Below are 19,094 nucleotides of genomic sequence, written 5' to 3'. Positions count from 1 at the left end.
GCTGGGATTCATAACTTGCTAATTTTATTTATTTTCCTTTTGTTGTTTTGAGACAGAGTCTCACTGTGTAGCTCTGTCTGGCCTAGAATTCATTCTATGCCAGGCTGGCCTGGAACTCACAGAGATCTGCTTGCCTCTCCTTTGGGTGCTCAGACTAAAGGTGCATACTACCATGCTTGACTATTTATATTTAAGTGCTTTATATTTTTAACTATAATTTCTGAGGGAAATACATATTTTAACTTCCATAACAAGACACAAAATATCTCTAGATACCATTAAGGAAAACTATAGTATGTAAATATTTCAATAACACTTTTAGAATTCAAAGAATGCTATAATATTTCAAAACAAATTGGTAAGCCTTTCCCTCACAAGAAACTAAAAGTAGAACAATTCTAGAACAACTGAGTTACAGTTTTCTCAGTCACATAAACATGTGTCCTACTTTTCAAAGCGAGAGTACAAACATTCTAATTGTGGAATTAAAAAAAAAGAAAAGGAGCACAGTCAACTGTACTTGTTCGGTAAGAAATAGAGTACAGTCATTTTAAAACACTTCTGTAAGTTTCTTCTTTCTTATTTGGGCAGAGCAGTGAACTTTATTGGTAGTACATGCAAGAGTGGGGCTTCCTCAGCCCTTCTCCTTCTGAGGATCTCAGGTACAAAGACTGAGAACAATGTTCAGTGCGTTGGGGGGCTGAGTGGGGCAGGGATTTCCTAGCAGCTGAGAGCTTCCCTCTTCCTCTCATGTAGAGAATGAAATGCAGAGAGTTTGAAGAATGCAGTCTTGGTGAGAAGAGCTGTTTCTTTGAGCAGAAGTAATGGAATAGCCAGCATGTTAAAGAAAATCTCAGGAAGGGAAACTAATTGGTATTGAATACCAGTGGGAAACTGGAGATAGTGGAAAGATGTAGGTTTGGTTGTTGCTTGTACACGGAGGTGGGCAATGGAAGAGATGGATCAGTTATGAAGAAGAGTATGATTTTGGTTTGGCACAAGCATAGCTTCAGAGGAACTGGGTTATCCAAGAGCCTATATGCAGTGTGCAGTGACCTATGGTGAGAGGAAGCTGACTTTGTGAACTGCTGGCATAGAAAGTGAGACCCGAGCCACTGGAATAGAATAGATGAACACAGAACAGTCAGCAACCTGAGTCAGAGAGTGTAGTAAAGTATGCTGCTTGGTACCTTATCAATAACAAATGCAGTGCTTAAATTAATCATTTGATCAATAGCTGTACATTTAAAAAAATCATTACACAACAAGCATTTTCTATTTTGTAGTTGAAACATGAAATACAATTTTATTGCTATAGGGAAACTAAATTGTATTACATTTTCTTTTAAAGTTGTGCATATAATAGCCAAACATATACTTAACATATCCAATGCTTTCTACTTTGACCATTCTCCTAACTCTTTGTCCTCCAAAGACCTTTAAGATGATTTTCTATTTACTGTTGCTAAGAGAAGCTGTGTTTGAATAGACTATAAGTTAGAAATTGGAAATTGTGATTCTTCATGCTTGCCTTTCGCTCATAGCTGTGTTTTGTTAGTGTTCAGTGACTAGGCTTCCTGGAAGAGGTATTTACCTTTGCTCTTTGTGGTGAGTAGTCTTGATGCCATAGGACATTCAACTTCACAGTGGAGGGCTGAATCTCCCTGCAGTATGAACTCTGGGATCTCTACAAAACTGGGTAGATGCAGAAGAGAAGTGTGACATTTCTATGGTATTGAAAACCACTGTTCTGTGTGCATGTGCCACTCAACCAGATGGAATCAGGGAGCTGTGATAAGTCTTTTCACATGCATTTACATTTTGGCGCATTTATACCAATCTCTCACTATTAGAGTAATCTGTAGTAAATAATAGTGAAAAGAATCTATGAGCCATTGCCTAATACCTTCACTGGCCCACTTACTGTATGTAATGAACTTAGGATTCTAGGTTGTAGCTGATATCTGAACCCCATTAGAGCTATTGAAAGCCTAGCAGATATCTGGGGCATTACTTTTAGTGTTAAATATACATAAAACTATGTGTTGAAGATTTCTACTTGGCAGGAAGGGTAAAAAGAGAAATATATGATCTCCTTTGATATTTGCAGAATCTAAAAAAAGTTAATCTTGAGCAAAAGCATTGTAAAACTTCTGAACATTTCTTTGATGTTTTCAGAACTGTCCTGTAATTTCCATTTTGGTAAAACAGTATTATCCTGGATTTAGTAATTAAAACTATAAAGTTGAGCTCCATCCTTAAGCTCTGTTCCTTATGCATAGCTCATCAGAAGCCTGCTGATGCCTCCTGCTTCCAGAACAGAGAGCACCTTCTCCATTGCCAGCAGCCTATTGTGGGCACTAAAGCAGACTTCTGTACAAGCCATTTGCTTTCTTTTTTCTGCTCATAGTCTGGCCCTACTACTATCCATTTGACACTTCAGCCAGAGTGGGTTTTTTTTTGGAAACCTAAATCAATTATGTTAGTGTCCTTTTTCGTTCCCTCTTACTTGAACCCAAATCCCCATCCCATTTCCATCTCTTGTAGCCCAGGCTGGCCTTGAACTCATTATGTAGCCAAGAATGACCTTAAATTTCTGATACTCCTGCATCAATTCTCAAGTGCAAGGATTACAGGCATGCTGACATCACCATCTCCAGTTTCATGTAGTCCTAGGGATCAAAGTCAAGGCTTTGTGCATGCTAAGCAAGCACTGTACCATCTGAGCATACAGCCCTCACTTTAGTCTATTGGTTTCTTAGTGTTTGTTAGTTTGGTTTCTGTTAACATTTATAAAAGAGGATCCAGATAAGCAATTTTCTTTTGGAGGGGTGTTGTGAACTCTAATGGATTTCAAGAGAGTAGGACTCCCTAAGTCCCCCCACCTCCTGGGGATCTGGGATGGAAACTGTAAAGAGAGATGCTCAGTGTTGGGGGCTGAGTTGGGACAGGAACTTTAGTAACTGAGGGCCTTTTTCTTCTTCTCACATTCTTGCTGGGGCATGAGGCCCAGGGCTTCTTATTCCTTGGAGGCTCTGTAGGCCTAAGGACCACTACCCTGTTGCTGTAATCATATCCATTGTCATACCAGGAAATGAGCTTTACAAACGTGTCATTGAGAACAGTTTCAGCCCCATCATCAAGAGGAGGCATCACTATTAAGTAGCAGGAGACAACCTTGTTTTCAATGTAGCCAAGGATGCACTTTAGTGGGCCCTTTGATGACTGTTACACCGAATTCTTGATGTCATCATACTTGGCTTCCTTCAGGCAGCATGTCAGATTCATGACAGATACATTGGAATAAGAACACAGAAAGCCAAGTCAGTGAGCTTCCTGTTCAGTGGGATGGCCTTGCCCACAGCCTTGGCAACACCAGTGATGAAGGAATGATGATCTGGGCAGCCCTATGGCCATCATGCTAGAGCTTCCCAGGGGCCATCCATAGTTTTCTGGGTGGTAGTGGTGGCATAGACTGTGGTAATGAGTCCTTCCATAATGTCAAAGTTGTCATGAATGACCTTGGCCAGGGGGATAAGTAGTTGATGGTACAGGAAGCATTGCTGACAATCTTGAGTGAGTTGTCATACTTCTCATAGTTCACACCCATCACAAACATGGGGGCATCAGCAGAAGAGGCAGAGATGATGACCTCTTTATCCCAACCCTTCAAGTTGGCCAGGCCTTCTCCACTCTGGTGAAGACACCAGTAAACTCCACAACAAACTCAGCACCAGCATCACACCCCACTTGATATTGGTAAGATCTCACTCCTGGAAAATGGTGACAACCTTTGAAAATGACAAACTTTCCTTTCTCAGCCTTGATTCTGATGTGGAACTTGCCATGTAGAGCCTGTAGACCATGTAGTTGAGATCAATGAAGAGGTCATTGATCTGTTTGCCAGAATTGAAGGAAGCCCTGGTGCCAAATATATTCACTCTGATCTTTACCATCATGTCTTAGGGACAGGGATGGCACTGCACGAGAAGACATGGGTGTCTCTGGAACAGTAAGGATCAGAGAATAGATAAGCAATTTTCAAATTAGAACTGAACTGAATATTCTGGAGAGCTTTTAGATATATGAACCTGGGTCCACTCTTGTCAATACTGGCTCAGTTGAATTGGGGGGTCTAGATGATGTTTTAAACATGCTCCCAGAATCATCTGGGATGATGATCAGACTGTTAGCCGAACAGGGCTCTCTTAACTCAAGTGGGAATGACCATTCTTTCAGAAGTAGATTCAAGCTTCAGGTACCCTTGTCCTAAGAAGTACTGGTTTCAGAGCCAGCTGCTCGATTGCTCACTCGCTTGCTGGCTCACTCTTCCTCCCTCCCCATTTCTCCCTCACCCGCCCCGCCCCCCCCCCCCCCCATGCCTTGTGTGCTGCTATTTCTTCACTCTGTAGTCCTAGCACCTATGTGGGTGGTCTCTCCAGCTAATACCCTCCTTCATTGTAGAAAGCTGTTTTGTTAACTTTGTCCTTATGAGAACATTAGAGGATGCAGCTGTTCACCAGACCTTTAATTATTCTCTTGGCAATCCGTGTCTCCCTTCTACTTCCACATCAGCTTCTACTGTATGAATTTAGGTTTGCTTTCCCCAGAGTTCTGTGGGTAAACACACATTCTTGGGGGTTCTTTCTTTTTTCTTGATTCAGATTGAGTTTTTTTTCTACATGATCTTGATTGGTTTTTAATTTTTTTTATATCTTCAGTCATCACAGTGATAACATTTTCCTGTTATACTGTGCCACTGTATAATCCTTTTATATTTTATAATATATCTTATAATTAGTATTCTAGGACATTTTAAGAGATGGAAGAGGGGCCTGGAGAGATAGTTGGTAAAGTGCTTGCTATGCAATAGAATTCCTAGTATCCACACAGGAAGTTTAGGGATGGGGGTGTGTCTGTAACCACAGAGCTGGTATGTTGTGGACACAGAGACAGATGGATACCAAGGCCAGCCAGTAACCATCAGGTTCAGAGATAGGCTTTGTCTCAAAAAATAATGTGGAAAGTGATATAACACTCCAGATAATCCACCTCTGGCCTTATTCATGCATTTTTGGGCAGACACCTGTATACACGTGTGCATATGATGAACAAAAAAATTCTTGACACTTTTTGATTATCTCTGAAAAGTGTCCAAGGAATTTAGCATACTAGCCACAGAAGAAGAGCAATGACTCATTTAACCAAATGGAAAAATAATCCCATTCTGTAAATGAAAAATGCATTTGAAGCTGTTAGATACTGTTTTCTTGTATCAAATTAGCAAAGTATGTTTGGTGTGTATGGGTGTGGATGTTATGGTAGGGAGTGGTTGAGGAGTGGAAAGTGTGACATACAGAGAATAGGACATTGCATGCAGGCAAAAGAGAAGACACTCCCAGTGGAAAGTGGCACAGTATAGCTTGGCCAGATGGGTCTTAAAATGTTTTTAGAAACACTTTGACCCAAGAATTTTCAAATTCTTGAGGTCTATCCCAAGAAAGCAATCATGATGAAAGCATTAATTTACATGCAAAAATGATATAAGGTAATATAGATTAGATTTATTAGAATTAGTGATTTATTAGAATGCTGTACAGGCTGTGATCCAGCTAATCCAACAATGGCTGTCTATGAATTGAAAGTCCAAGAATCTAGTAATTGTTCAGTTATGAGGGTGGAAGACTCAGCTGGTCTTCTGTATAACCTAGAATCCCAAAGACATAGGATAATGCCAGTGACTTATGGACTTGCTCTTGAGTTGAGAACAAGCAAAGAAAAAGCAAGTCCTTCTTCCATGTCCTTCTATAAGCTTCTAGCAGAAGGTGTGGCCCAGGTTAGAGGAGGTTTTTTCCAGCTCAAAAGATCTGGATTAAGGGCATGTTTCTACTTCAAAGATCTTGATTAGAAGTGGATCTTCCTACCTCAAATTAAGCAAAAATCTCTTTGAGATGTACACTTCATTTGGGGGTTTTAATTCCAGACATAGTCAAGTTGATAATCAAGAATAGCCATCTTATTAGTAATTTCAATTAAGATATCTCTAAACATCTAAAAAAAAATTGAAAAAACAAGGTAAGCTAAGAAAACATTGCAATGGCAGAGATATGTATGGGGTGTTTTCTCAGCATCATTACCCAAGCATCATCTCTGTCACCATGGTACATTAAGTCTTCAGAGCTAGGCACATCCTCCCCTACCTAAGCCAGACAAGGCAGTCAAGTTAAGGGAATGGGGTTCACAGAAGAGCAACAGATTCAGGGACAGTTCCTGTGCCAGTTGTTGGGAACCTGTATGAAGACCAACCTTCACATCTGCTACATATGTGCAGAGGAGCCTAGGTCCAGCCCATGCTTGTACATTGGTTTGTGGTTCAGTCTCTGTGAGCCCCACAAGGGTCCAGGTTAGTTGACTCTGTTAGAGTCCCTATTCTCTTCAGGTCCCTAAACCCTTTCTCCAGCCTCCAGCTCTTCTACAAGATTGGCAATTTGTCCCACAGAAATGTATGAATGGTAATAATCACATAAAAAGTTTAATCAGAGAAGCATAGTAAAAAATACTCAACAATAGTCTAAGTGTCTGATATATATGTATGTGTATGTATATATGAAAGAAAATAAAATAGCATATATATATATATATATATAGCATTATATATATATATATATATAATCCACTTGGGTTGAAGTGTGTGTGTGTGTGTGTGTGTGTTCAAATATTGACAGTACTGATTTCTGGGTAGCATATATTTTTTGGAACTATTAATTTTCTTTTTATGCCTTGATTTTTATTATGACTCAGTTATCAGTTCTGTGACAGCATGTCTCCCAGAATCAAGTTAATGGAAGAAGGACTTATTTTGGCTTATAGTTCCTGTGAAGACTAGCTTTATGTAAACTTGATACAACCTAGAGTTAACAGGAGTGGAGGGAACCTTAATTGAGAAAAGGCCTTTATAAAATCCAGCTGTATGGTATTTTCTTAATTAGAGTTTGATGGGGGAAGGCCCAGACCATGATGAGTGGTGCTATCCCTGGGCTGGTGGTCCTGGGTGCTATTAGAAAGCAGGGCAAGCAAGCCATAATAGCAAGTCTATAAGCAACACCCTCTTCCATGGCTTCTGAATGAGTTCCCTGACTCTAGATTCCTGCCTTGCTTGAATTCTTACCCATACGGCTTTTGATGATGAGGTGTTATATGGAACTGTGAATAAAATAATCCCTTTCCTCTTCATGTTGCTTTTGGTCATGGTGTTTCATCACAGCAATAGTAATAATCCTAACTAGGACAATTTTAAAGGTGTCAGTCATGTCTGTTAATCAGAATCCACATATCTGGCATGACACCGTGCTATCAGTGTATTGAAAAGACTGTTCTTTACTTCTTGGTAGGTGGAAAGCACAGAGGGAAAATACAGGAAGAGTTCAGGAAAGGGCAATTTTCTTCCTCCTCCTTCCTCCTCCTCTACACCTAATTTCTGATTCCATACTGTAAATACCGAGTGATAGTCCCCAGTGATAGAACTGCTTTTGGAAACACCTGGAGATGTGCTTTTACCTATCTAGATGTTTCTAAAGTCAGTCAAAATTGACTATCACAGAGTACTCTTCTATAGTCTCAAATATGTTTCTGTATCTCCCAGTTTGCCATATAGAATATACATGGTTTTATTTATTTATTTATTTATTTTTAAATAGTTATCCAATTAGATTTATAGATATTATAAACACAATTACAAGATGCCAATACAATAAAAGCCTTATCCCAATATTTATTTTTTATTGAATATAATCTTCATTTACATTTCAAATGGTAAAACCTTTCCCGATTTCCCCCTCCCCCAAAACTCCCAACCCCTCCTCCCACCCCTGCCTCCAAGTATATGTTCCTCCACCCAACCCACTCCCACCTCACCTGACCAAGTACCACTCCTCCCACTGATGCCTGACAAGGCATTTCTCTGCCACATTTTTGGTTGGAACTATGTGTACCCCTTGGTTGATGGTTTAGTCCCTGGGGGTTCTGGGGCATCTGGGTGGCCGACATTGTTGTTCTTCCCATGGGTTTGTAAACCCCTTCAGCTCCTCCAGTCCACCCTCCATCTCCTCCATTGGGGACCCTATGCCCTGACCAATGGTTGGCTGCTAGCATCTGTCTCTGTATGTTCAAGGCTCTGGCAGGGCCCCTCCGGAGACATTTATATTTCTAACCTTATAAAACTTAGCTATTTTGGCTAATAGAGGTCCACATCTGAAGCCATTTCCAGTTCTCCCTCTCCTTCCCTGCGACCTCTCACACATAGGGCTCTGCACCATCACCCTACAACTCTAGCTCCACCCCCTTTTCCCTGTCCAATCACAGGCCTTCCATTGCCCTAATATGATTGGACATGGAAAATACTGTAACATTTCACCCTTTTTGTTTAATTAAAAACAAAAAAAAAAAAAACCCTTTCTCTCCAAATATAAATTGAGCACAACTATTACCATTTTGTAAATTATAAAGTACAAGATATACCTAACACCCAGCCCAACATATTTGTCAATTAACTAGGACCTCTGTCATCTATCCTAATTTAAAAGACTTATAATTCTACACCTGACTCATGTCCTGGTTTTAGATTGTAAGCCATCTGAAAACCATCTTCCTAAATCTATATCTTCTTTTTCAATGTTAAACAGCTTGGACTGGCTATGAGACTACTAGTCTTCAACCCGTCAGAAATCCAAGCAACTGATATTAACTGAAGGTATATAGTAAGCTTAACACAGCTTCCAAACCTCAGTCAAACTGTAGAGACAGCTGCCTACCTATACAGCCCCAGTAAGTCAGGAAGTCAGAGCATCAGTCTTCAGCCTTCTGGCCAGGGTCATCTGACAGACTCAGAGAAACAGGACTAAAGGACAAGCCTACTTTGTCTCAGCAGAAATCAAGCTGTCCTAACCTATAAATGTGTCCTTTCTTTGGACATTATTATATACATGGCTTTATAATCTGCTTTATTTTTATATATGTCTATCCTTGATACTGTACTTTACATTTTCAGCATACCTAAAATATTTGACATGGAAGGGGTGTTTAGAGTTAGACAAACTTGAAAGAAATGTCCATGTAATTAATTTAGAATTAAGTGAAGGCTGGTGTCTTAGGGTTTCCATTGCTGTGAAGAAACACTGTGACTAAGGTAACTTTAACTGGGCCTGGCTTACAGGTTCAGAGCTTCAGTCCACTACCATCGGGGCTGGAGCATAGTGGCATCCAGGCAAATGCAGTGCTATAGAGGGAGCTGAGAGTTCCAAATGTTGATCAGAAGGCAGCTAGAAGGGCCTCAAAGCCCACCCCCAAAGTGACACTTCCTTCAACAAGGCCACACCTCCTAATAGTGCCACTCCTTGGCACTGTTCAAACCACCACAGCTGGGGAGATGGTCAGTGGGTATAGTGATTGCACAATAATGAAAACCTAAATTTAGATCCACTGGATTCATATAAAAACTGGGTGCTGTTGTGCTCACCTGTAATTTCAGTGCTGGAGGTGGTGTTGGGGCAAGTGAGTACCTGGAGCTCTATTTAGTCAGTCTAGATGAAACAGCTGAGTCTTGGGTTCAGTAAAAGAAACTGTCTCAAAAATGAAGTGAGTAATGATAAAGGAGAAAACCCTGATGTTTGTTAACCCCTGACCTCTGCAAGTGCACACTCATGCATAGAACACACACACACATACATACACACACACACATACACAGTAAATAATTAAAGGTAAACGTCTACAACTTTAGAAAGGTATAAAAGACACTGTTTCACTTAAATCACTTCAAATCAGTGAGAAACTCCATTTACAAAAAAAGAACAGAGAGAAAGCAAAGGAGGAAGAAGAAAGGAAGGGCTAAGGTATAAGAGGCTATACCACCCAATGGAGAAGTCAGGGCATAGCGTCAAATCACAGCACTTGTCCCAATACTGGAGTCATTCCCTAGCCAGCCCTACAGCAAGTGTCCCTGAGTGCCTGGTCTGACTCCCTTCTGCTTTAGTCTTCAGGGTTGAGGAGCACTAGTTCTTCAAACCCTTACTGGGCAGCCATTGTCTACCTTTCCATCAGAAGTGAAATAAATAAAAATCCTCCTCTTCACTCCTGGAAATGGAAAGCACAGACTTAAGTAAGTGAAGTAATGGAATTGTCCAGCACTTGGGAACTTTGTGCTACCTCAGATGAGAGATTCTGAGCTGCGAGTTTGAGAAGCCAAGGCTGTCTTTCTGACAGACTAGAGTGTATTATCTCTGCCCCTAGCTTGTTTCTTGTAGAGTTTAGGCAGCTGACAAGAGCCTGTAACTCCATGTGTGCATACACATGTACAGATACACATAGTTGCATAAATCTAAGTAAATCTTTTCATCTGTTCCACCACTGATTAGAAAACTTCGTGTCCCAACTGTTCCCGAGTCTTGACATTAAGTTCAGCTAGAGGAACTGAATGCAGCTAGAGGAGTGTGAAGCAGGGCAAGGTGTAATTAAGTTATCTTGTTGAAAGCACTGTTATAGGGAGGGTGACTGTGGCTGCCCTGGAGGCAAGACAAAACAGAAAGCCTTTTCAACCTACCATATCAGAAGGGCTTTCTGGTCCTGGAGCCCTAAGAAATTGACAGCAGACACAGGTGCAACAGCAATCCCTTGCTTCATAGACTCAATCTTCCAGTCTCAAATGACTTGTACTTTTGGTGACTATACAATTTCTTGAAGTTGCTAGTCTTAGAAAGCACTGCAGTTATTTTTAATATGAAAACAAGAAACAGTTTGTGTCCAGCCTAAGGAATATCTATAACATCAAATGACTGTTTTCTCACAGACCTCAGCCAACATTTTTTAAGAAAGTACTTTTTATAGAGCCTTAAGTTGAAGAGAGAACTTAGAGGTTAAGAATACTGTGTGCTTCTGAAGCTAATAGAAAAGAAACTGGGGAAGACCCTTGAGGACATCGGTACAGGGAGAAAGTTTCTGAACAGAACACCAATAGCGTATGCTCTAAGAGCAAGAATTGACAAATGGGACCTCATAAAATTACAAAGTTTCTGTAAGGCAAAGGACACCATCAAGAGGACAAATCGGCAACCAACAAATTGGGAAAAGATCTTCACCAATCCTACATCAGATAGAGGGCTAATATCCAATATGTATAAAGAACTCAAGAAGTTAGACTCCAGAAAACCAAACAACCCTATTAAAAAATGGGGTACAGAGTTAAACAAAGAATTCTCACCTGAAGAACTTCAGATGGCGGAGAAGCATCTTAAAAAATGCTCAACTTCATTAGTCATTAGGGAAATGCAAATCAAAACAACCCTAAGATTTCATCTTACACCAGTCAGAATGGCTAAGATTAAGAATTCAGGAGACAGCAGGTGTTGGAGAGGGTGTGGAGAAAGAGGAACACTCCTCCACTGCTGGTGGGGTTGCAAATTGGTACAACCACTCTGGAAATCAGTCTGGCGGTTCCTCCGAAAACTGGGCACCTCACTTCCAGAAGATCCTGCTATACCACTCCTGGGCATATACCCAGAAGACTCCCCACCATGTAATAAGGATACATGTTCTACTATGTTCATAGCAGTCCTATTTGTAATTGCCAGATGCTGGAAAGAACCCAGGTATCCCTCAACAGAAGAGTGGATGCAAAAAATGTGGTATATCTACACAATGGAGTACTATTCAGCCATTAGAAACAATGAATTCATGAAAATCTTAGGCAAATGGATGGAGCTAGAGAATATCATACTAAGTGAGGTAACCCAGACTCAAAAGGTGAATCATGGTATGCACTCACTAATAAGTGGATATTAACCTAGAAAACTGGAATACCCAAAACATAATCCACACATCAAATGAGGTACAAGAAGAAAGGAGGAGTGGCCCCTGGTTCTGGAAAGACTCAGTGAAACAGTATTCAGCAAAACCAGAACGGGGAAGTGGGAAGGGGTGGGTGGGAGGACAGGGGAAGAGAAGGGGGCTTGCGGGACTTTCGGGGAGTGGGGGGGCTAGAAAAGGGGAAATCATTTGAAATGTAAATAAATTATATCGAATAAAAAAAAAAAAGAATACTGTGTGCTGTTGCAGAAGTCCTGAATTGGTTCCTAGCACCCACACCCGGAAGCTCACAACAACCTATAACTCCAGTTGCAGGGGATTCAATGTACATGTGTGCATACACATACACACAGAGATTGACATACATATAAAGTAAATCTTTTAAAAAATTTTAATATACACTACCCTTCATATTAATCAGAGAATAAATTCTGTTTTAGAAATGATCTTTTTATTAATTTTATTCTGGACAGTTAAAAAAAAGAAAAAATTTCTTTGGGGACAGAGAAATGGTTCAGCATTGAAGTGCCAGTGGTGCAAACTGGTCTGTTAGTTTATGTCCCATTCACTCTTATAGAGTGTCAGAGGACCCTGGATAGACATAGCAGTCTTGAAAAGTGAAGTCAGAAGACTTGCATGTCTCAATTTCAAAATTTACTACAAAATTGTAATAATCAAACAGTATGATTCTGGCATAAGAGTATGCATATAAATAAATAGAAAAACTGGGAATGCAGAAAAAACCCTTCTGAGTATTGCCAATTATTTTTGAAAAGGCTGTTAAGACCATTTAGTAGTGAAAGGATAATGTTTTCAATAAATGTTGTAGAGAGAAATCAGTATCTTCATGTAAAACAGTGAAGTTATACACAAAGTTCACACCATATGCTAAAGTCAAAAGGAATCAAAAACTCAGTTATGAGAGCAAAGCTATGATACCTAAGTAAACATAAAGGCAAGTCTCTTAAAATTATTTTATGTATATGAGCATGTACCACACGCACATGTCTGGGTGCCCATGGAGGCCAGAAAAGGGGATCAGATCACCTGGAACTGGAGTTATGAATGGCTGTGAACCACCATGTTGGTTCTGGGAACCAAACACAGGTCCTCTGGGAGAGCAACAAATGCTCTTAAGTACTGAGCCAGGTCTCCTACTCAAAAAGCAAATCTTTAAAAATGTTGTAGTATTAGTTGTCTGTGTAATCGAGACTTAAGCACTCATATGCCATGGCACACGTGTAGAAGTCAGAGGACAATTAAGATTCTGTTCTCTCCACGGCTGGCTGTAGGCTTGAACTCAGGTTGTCAGGTTTTGGTAGCAAAGTCTCTGAATTCCTGACCCATCTTACTGGTAAATCTTTTTGATCTTGGACCCAATCAGTAAATAAAAAATTTGGCAAATTGGAGTACATCAAAATTTAAAACTTTTGTGGACCAAAGGATACCATAAAAAAAAAATAACCTTATAGAATAGGAGAAATCTGAAAACCTCATAAGGGCCTGCTATTTGTCTTCTTAGAACTCAACAACTAAACAACCTGATCAAAATATGGGTAAAGGACTTAAGTAAATTTTTCTAAAGAATATGCACAAATGTCTATGCATGTGAAAAGATACTCAGCACCATTAGTGGAAGTTAGATACAGATGAAACCACAATGATGTACCATTTCATAGCCACAGGATGACTATATCCTTGAGAGCAAAGCAGAACAGAAATTAATAAAGTTATAAGTATTGGTGATATGAAGAGTCCCCACCATGTACTTTGCTGGTAAGAATGTAAAATTGTATAGCTTCTGTTGACAATAGTTCAGTAACTCCCTAGAAAGTTGAATGCAGAATTTTCATGTGACACAGAAATTTCACCCTTAGGTATTTACCCCAGTAATTGGAAACATGTTTTTAAATATTTAATGTTTATAAAGTTTTTATTAACAGCCATGCTATTAACAGTGGCCAAAAGATAGAAACAACCTGGTATTCATCAATACATAAATTAGTGAAGAATTGTGATACATACAAGTGGGTTTTTTTGTGATAAAAAGAAATGAAATACTGATACATAATACAATTTAGATGAAATACGGTGTTAACTGAAAGAAGCAGACATAGAGAGTCACTTTACATGATTCCATTTATATCAATTATTCCAAGGAAGTTAAGCATGATGGCTCACACCTCGTAATTCCAGCATTTAGAAGAATGAAGCAGAAGGTTGTCTGAGAGTTTGAGACTAGTCTGGCTATATAGTGAGTTTTGGAACAGCACAAATAAAAGAAATAACCCAAAGAAACAAATCCATAAAGCAAATTAGTGATTTCTAGGGGTTAGAGGTAGATGCTAGAATTAACTGCTTATGAGTTTTATTTTTAATTGCTGAAAATATTTTGTGAATGGGTAGAGATAATTGTTGTTTAGTGCTGTGAATAGTCTAAATGCTACTGAATTGTCCATTCATGTCCATGGAGAGTATTACATTATGTAGATTTTGCTTATTAAAGATTACATCATAGGCTTTCTGTGATCTCACAAATAACTATGGCTTTCCTGTCCTAGTTACCTTGTGACTTGTTGGAATCCACAAGATTTTGTAGCATTGCTCCATTGGGACATTTCTTTCTGTTGGTGGTCCCAGATGCTCCCAAGAGGGTTTCTTCCTATAATAACAATTAAGGAATGTAGTTTTGATTTATCGTTTTTTATTTGATTAACTTTGGAAAACTACCTTAGATGAATAATTTAAAATGTAGTCTGGTCTGACATTGATTAGCGACTTTATTTAGCCTGCTTAAACCAGCTTTCTCTTGTTTAGGAATGCAACAAAGTTTGATTTTATGAAAATGTGTAGAAAGCAATGCAGTTGCATCTTTTTTGTTTTGGTGGCTTCTGTGCTACAGGTAGGAATGCTTGTTTTACTCTGCAACTACTGTGAATGCTTCTTGTTACCAGGAGAATCGGTGTTGAGAATAAGAAATTATATTTTCAGTTCAATCAAGCACATTTTGTGCAAAACTTAAACACCTTGATTCCTTCATTGTCCACCTGCTTTGTGTTTTTGAAGGAAGCATTCTGTCAGTAGAGCTGAGGGTGAGAAGAGCTTCTCAGACAGAGGTAGATGTGTGTGAGTCATGAAGCTGTTCTTCATGAATGAGGCCAGTGGCTTCTGGCCCATAGCCACTGCTGTATTTTATGGGTCCTTGTCTTTTTAGATGTGTCTATGTTATTTGTCTTGTATACCTAATGCTTCTTATGACAAAAATACACCATCCAGGCTAAGAGTCTAGAGCTATGAAACAAACAATATTTAGCAGGTCTATAATGAATCAAGCTGTTAGCTGCTTTCATTATTAGAGTTGTATCCCTGCCAGCTAACCTGGAGAGTAAAGAAATGTCTTGCTTATTTTGTGACTTCAAAGTTAGAGGTGACTTGGTAAACAACAAAATAGCTAAAAATAAATAGAATAAATCACAGAAGTGAGTAAATGTAATAGTTTATAATTATTGCTTCTGATTTTCACAACATCCAATATTCTTTCCTTTCAGGAAAAATACTTATTTTTATTTTATATGCGTGAGTGTCTTGTTTGCCTGCATGTATGTCTATGCACATGTGTGCCTGTTACCCATAGGAGAAGATCCCTTAGAATTGGACCTACAGATAGCTGTCCACTGCCATGTTGGTACTGGGAACTGATCCCAGGGCTTCTGCCAGAGTGGCAGTGCTTTTAATCACTGAACCATCACTCTAGTCCCTAGATTTTCTTTTTCTTTTGTTCATAAGATAATTTTTTAAAATAAGAAAAAGTTGAAGAATTATAAATTAGGTTTTTAATAAATTATAAATTAGGAAAACCCCAGGGAAACCAAAGTGAAATAGGGATGAGTCTTCAATGTACTGGAAAATTAAAATTAAATTTGCTTGCCTGTGAAAAACAGTACACATAGTACATACGGCGTGGCTAGAATAATTTACTGAATTTCTTTGTGTCATCATCTATTAGAACAATATTGTAATTAGAACAATAGAATTTACACACTAAGATCACGGGTAAGGATTATATGTGCTAATGTAGCTGAAGCTCCTAGTGTAGAGTTGATGCAGTAGGAAAGGCATAAGTGCATGTTAAGGATAAAAGGATGCTGATAATAAATTGTAGCTACTTTGGTTAGTGATTTGTTTGTGAAGACTGAACCTGTTTGTATTCATAGACATTCACAGCCCTGATGCCCTGTAATGTAGCAAGGTGTGAATATCTGAAATTTCAAGCCCTTCTACTAGCATACTTACTTTGGGTCCATTTTGTTAATTGGCATTTTAACCAAGGAGAATGCTTTGGTAAAGGAATATAGAACTCAAGAGCACTGTGTTTTTAAGTCCTTTCTCAGTAATTTTATGACCTCATAAAGCATCTTTGGTGGTTTTGGTTTAAAAGACTTTATTTATCCACTATAAATTACCATATACCTAACATTGCCTGTTGGCAAAATGGGATGATGTGGATGCAAGGATCAGAGAGGAGAAAGAAAAATAGATGCTTGGCCTAAAACCAAAGAATATGGAGAGAGAGAGAGAGAGAGAGAGAGAGAGAGAGAGAGAGAGAGAGAGAGAGAGAGAGAGAGAGAAGGGGAGGAGAGGGGAGGGGAGGGGAGGGGAGGAGAGGAGAGGAGAGGAGAGAGGAGGAGAGAGGAGGAGAGAGGAGGAGAAGAGAGGAGAAGAGAGGAGGAGAAGAGAGGGAGGAGGGGGGATAGTTAGTGATAGTTTGCAAGCCTTTGCCTGGGGCTTCAAAGGAAGAACATAAAAATTAGCACATCCTTAGAAGTTTAAGGTCACATTTTTATCAGCTAATTATTGCTGTCAGACTGCCTGACGCTTAACTAGAGTGGGGAATGAAGAGATTTTAATGAATCATCTTGATTTGATGACTGAGCTCACTGACCTGTGTTGGTATGCTCCAGTCTCAGCTTTAAGTGGTCAGAGCTCACATTAGTACTCCAGCAGCACTTGCAATTGTTGTAAATCACCGTGTGCATTTTAATGACCTCACTTGGCTTTGTGCACCTGGTATGTGTGCAGGGCTCTGAGAATGAATTAGGAAAGATTAAGGAGGCTAGATAAGTGGGCTTCCTAGAATGTGTTTTCTTTTCTTGTGAGGTGATGGAGTTATGCTTCTTTTACAGGACTGACTTGCAGCTACAGAGGCAACAAGTGACTCCTTAAAGATGCCTCAGAGCTGCAGAAGGTGAAGGGGACCTTGGAGAAGACGATGAAGTGAGAAGAATGTTTCTCCCAAGGACAAGAAGTATGTTTATATTTTAACAAAATTCTTGCTGTATCCAGTACAAAGTCTGTAATGCCTGAGGTGTGATAGCCATTTTTAGTTTTTACTCCTGTAACACATTCTTGTTTCCATAGTAGGGTGGTGGTAGTGGTGATGGTGTCATGGCTACAAGTCTCATATAGCTTTGATCTATATCTCTAAATGCCAGCATATATGCTTACACACTAGTTGGTTTTAAGCCACACTTAACAATGCATGGGAAGTATCTCTCTTTAAACTTTTGTTTCTTTTTGTGTTATTTTCCCAAGTTTATGTGTATCTTTTTTTGTAATTATATCTGCTGGTACTATCACTTTTAGTTTATTTACAAATATTTTTAGTTGAATACTCAACTTTCACTGGGTGGTGGTTCACATTTTTAATTCCAGAACTTGGCAGGTAGAAGCAGGCATATCTCTGAGTTTGAGGCCAGCCTGGTCCAGGAAGATCCAGGACAGCCAGGGATACGCAAAAACCCTATCTCTGGAGGCCTCAGGGAAGGGGGGATCCCAGAGGCAGGGAGCAGAGGGAGAACACCCTCTCAGAGGCAAGGGGGAGGAGGAATAGAATGAGGAACTGTGAAAGGGAGGACAGGGAAGGGGGCTACAGCTGGAAGGTAAATAAATAAAATAGTTTTTTAAAAAAGAAACCCTGTCTTGAAAAAAAAACAAAATAATAATAGCAATAATAACTTTCTTGGGATTGTTTCTTTGAGTCAGAGTTTTGCTTTAAAGCTCATGCTGCTCTTGAATCTATAATTCTCCTGCCTTAGCTTCTAAGGAATATTAAAATTACAGATGTGCCACCATAGGTGGCTTTGAAACAAAACCTCAAAAAAGAAAAGAAGAAAATCTTTTGTGTTTTCAAGATAGGGTTTCTTTGCATAGCCCTGGCTGTCCTGAAACTCACTTGATAGACCAGGCTGGCCTCAAAATCAGAGACCCACCTGCCTCTGCCTCCCGAGGGCTAAGATTTAAGGTATGTACCACCATGCCCAGTTACCAAAAAATGTTTTTTAAATTATAAAAGATTATTGTAAAGTAAGCTATTCCTTAGCCAGTTTCTTTCTGAGGCAGCAGTCCTGCAGCTCCCAGTGAATCCTGTCGAAGTGGTGTCTCATAGAACTGGGCATGATGATATACATGTACTTGTAATTATCAGCACTCTGAGAGAAAACAGGATTATTTCCAGTATGAGATTAGCCTTCACTACATAAATAATGCTATGTTTCAAAAATGAAAAGCAAAACAAAATGCAATTACTTTCTTTGTGAAGTTCCTTGAAATTCTTTTGTTTGCTTCTTAAGTTTTATAATTTTTGGGGGTTTTTTTGTAATACTGAAAGAGATGTTTGTTGTCGTTCTTTCATTCATTCTTTCTTTTTCTTTTCTTTCTTTCTTTTTTTTTTTTTTGAGACAGGGTTTCTTTGTATAGTCCTGGCTGTCCTGGAACTCACTCTGTAGACCAGGCTGGCCTTGAATTCAGAAATCTGCCTGCCTCTGCCTCCTGAGTGCTGGGATTACAGGCGTGCGCCACCACTGCCCGGCCTTTCTTTTTTCTTCTTTCATGTTTATCAGGTTGTCTTTGAACTCAGACATCTGCCTGCCTCTTTCTCCTGAGTTCTGGGATTAAAGTTGGTTCTGTTTATTTTTTAAGATTTATTTTTATTGGAGGGGGGAGAGAGAATATGAATATTAAAGAATGAATGTATATATGTGTGGATACCCATGGAGGCCAGAAGAAAGTGTCAGATCTGGATCTCCCAGGTGCTGGAGTTGTGAGCTGCCTATCATGGGTGCTAAGAACCAAACTTGAGTCTTCTGCAGGAACAGAAAGTACTACATACCACTCCTACTTGCTGAGCCATCTCTCCATTCTCTAGTCTCTAGATAATCTGTAACAATTTTTTTGTG

The 19,094-nt window shown here is 39.5% G+C and overlaps 1 protein-coding gene and 1 pseudogene across 3 annotated transcripts in view; one reads left to right on the top strand and one right to left on the bottom strand.

Annotated features, from left to right (window-relative positions):
* The window catches only part of Zhx3 (zinc fingers and homeoboxes 3), a 114,750-nt gene that overhangs the window by 29,845 nt on the left and 65,811 nt on the right, over positions 1-19,094 (top strand). For all 3 annotated transcript variants that reach the window (XM_052184174.1, XM_052184175.1, XM_052184176.1), the window contains exon 2: positions 17,043-17,164. The gene's annotated coding sequence lies outside the window, so the exon portion shown is untranslated. The remainder of the gene's footprint in view (positions 1-17,042; positions 17,165-19,094) is intronic.
* Positions 3,341-3,956, bottom strand: LOC127684979 (glyceraldehyde-3-phosphate dehydrogenase-like; annotated as a pseudogene).

This window comes from Apodemus sylvaticus, chromosome 5 (genome assembly GCF_947179515.1).
Source record: "Apodemus sylvaticus chromosome 5, mApoSyl1.1, whole genome shotgun sequence".
Lineage (NCBI taxonomy): Eukaryota > Metazoa > Chordata > Mammalia > Rodentia > Muridae > Apodemus > Apodemus sylvaticus.
The sequence above is the reverse complement of the archived record's forward strand: the minus strand, read 5'-3'. Positions and strand labels throughout refer to the sequence as shown.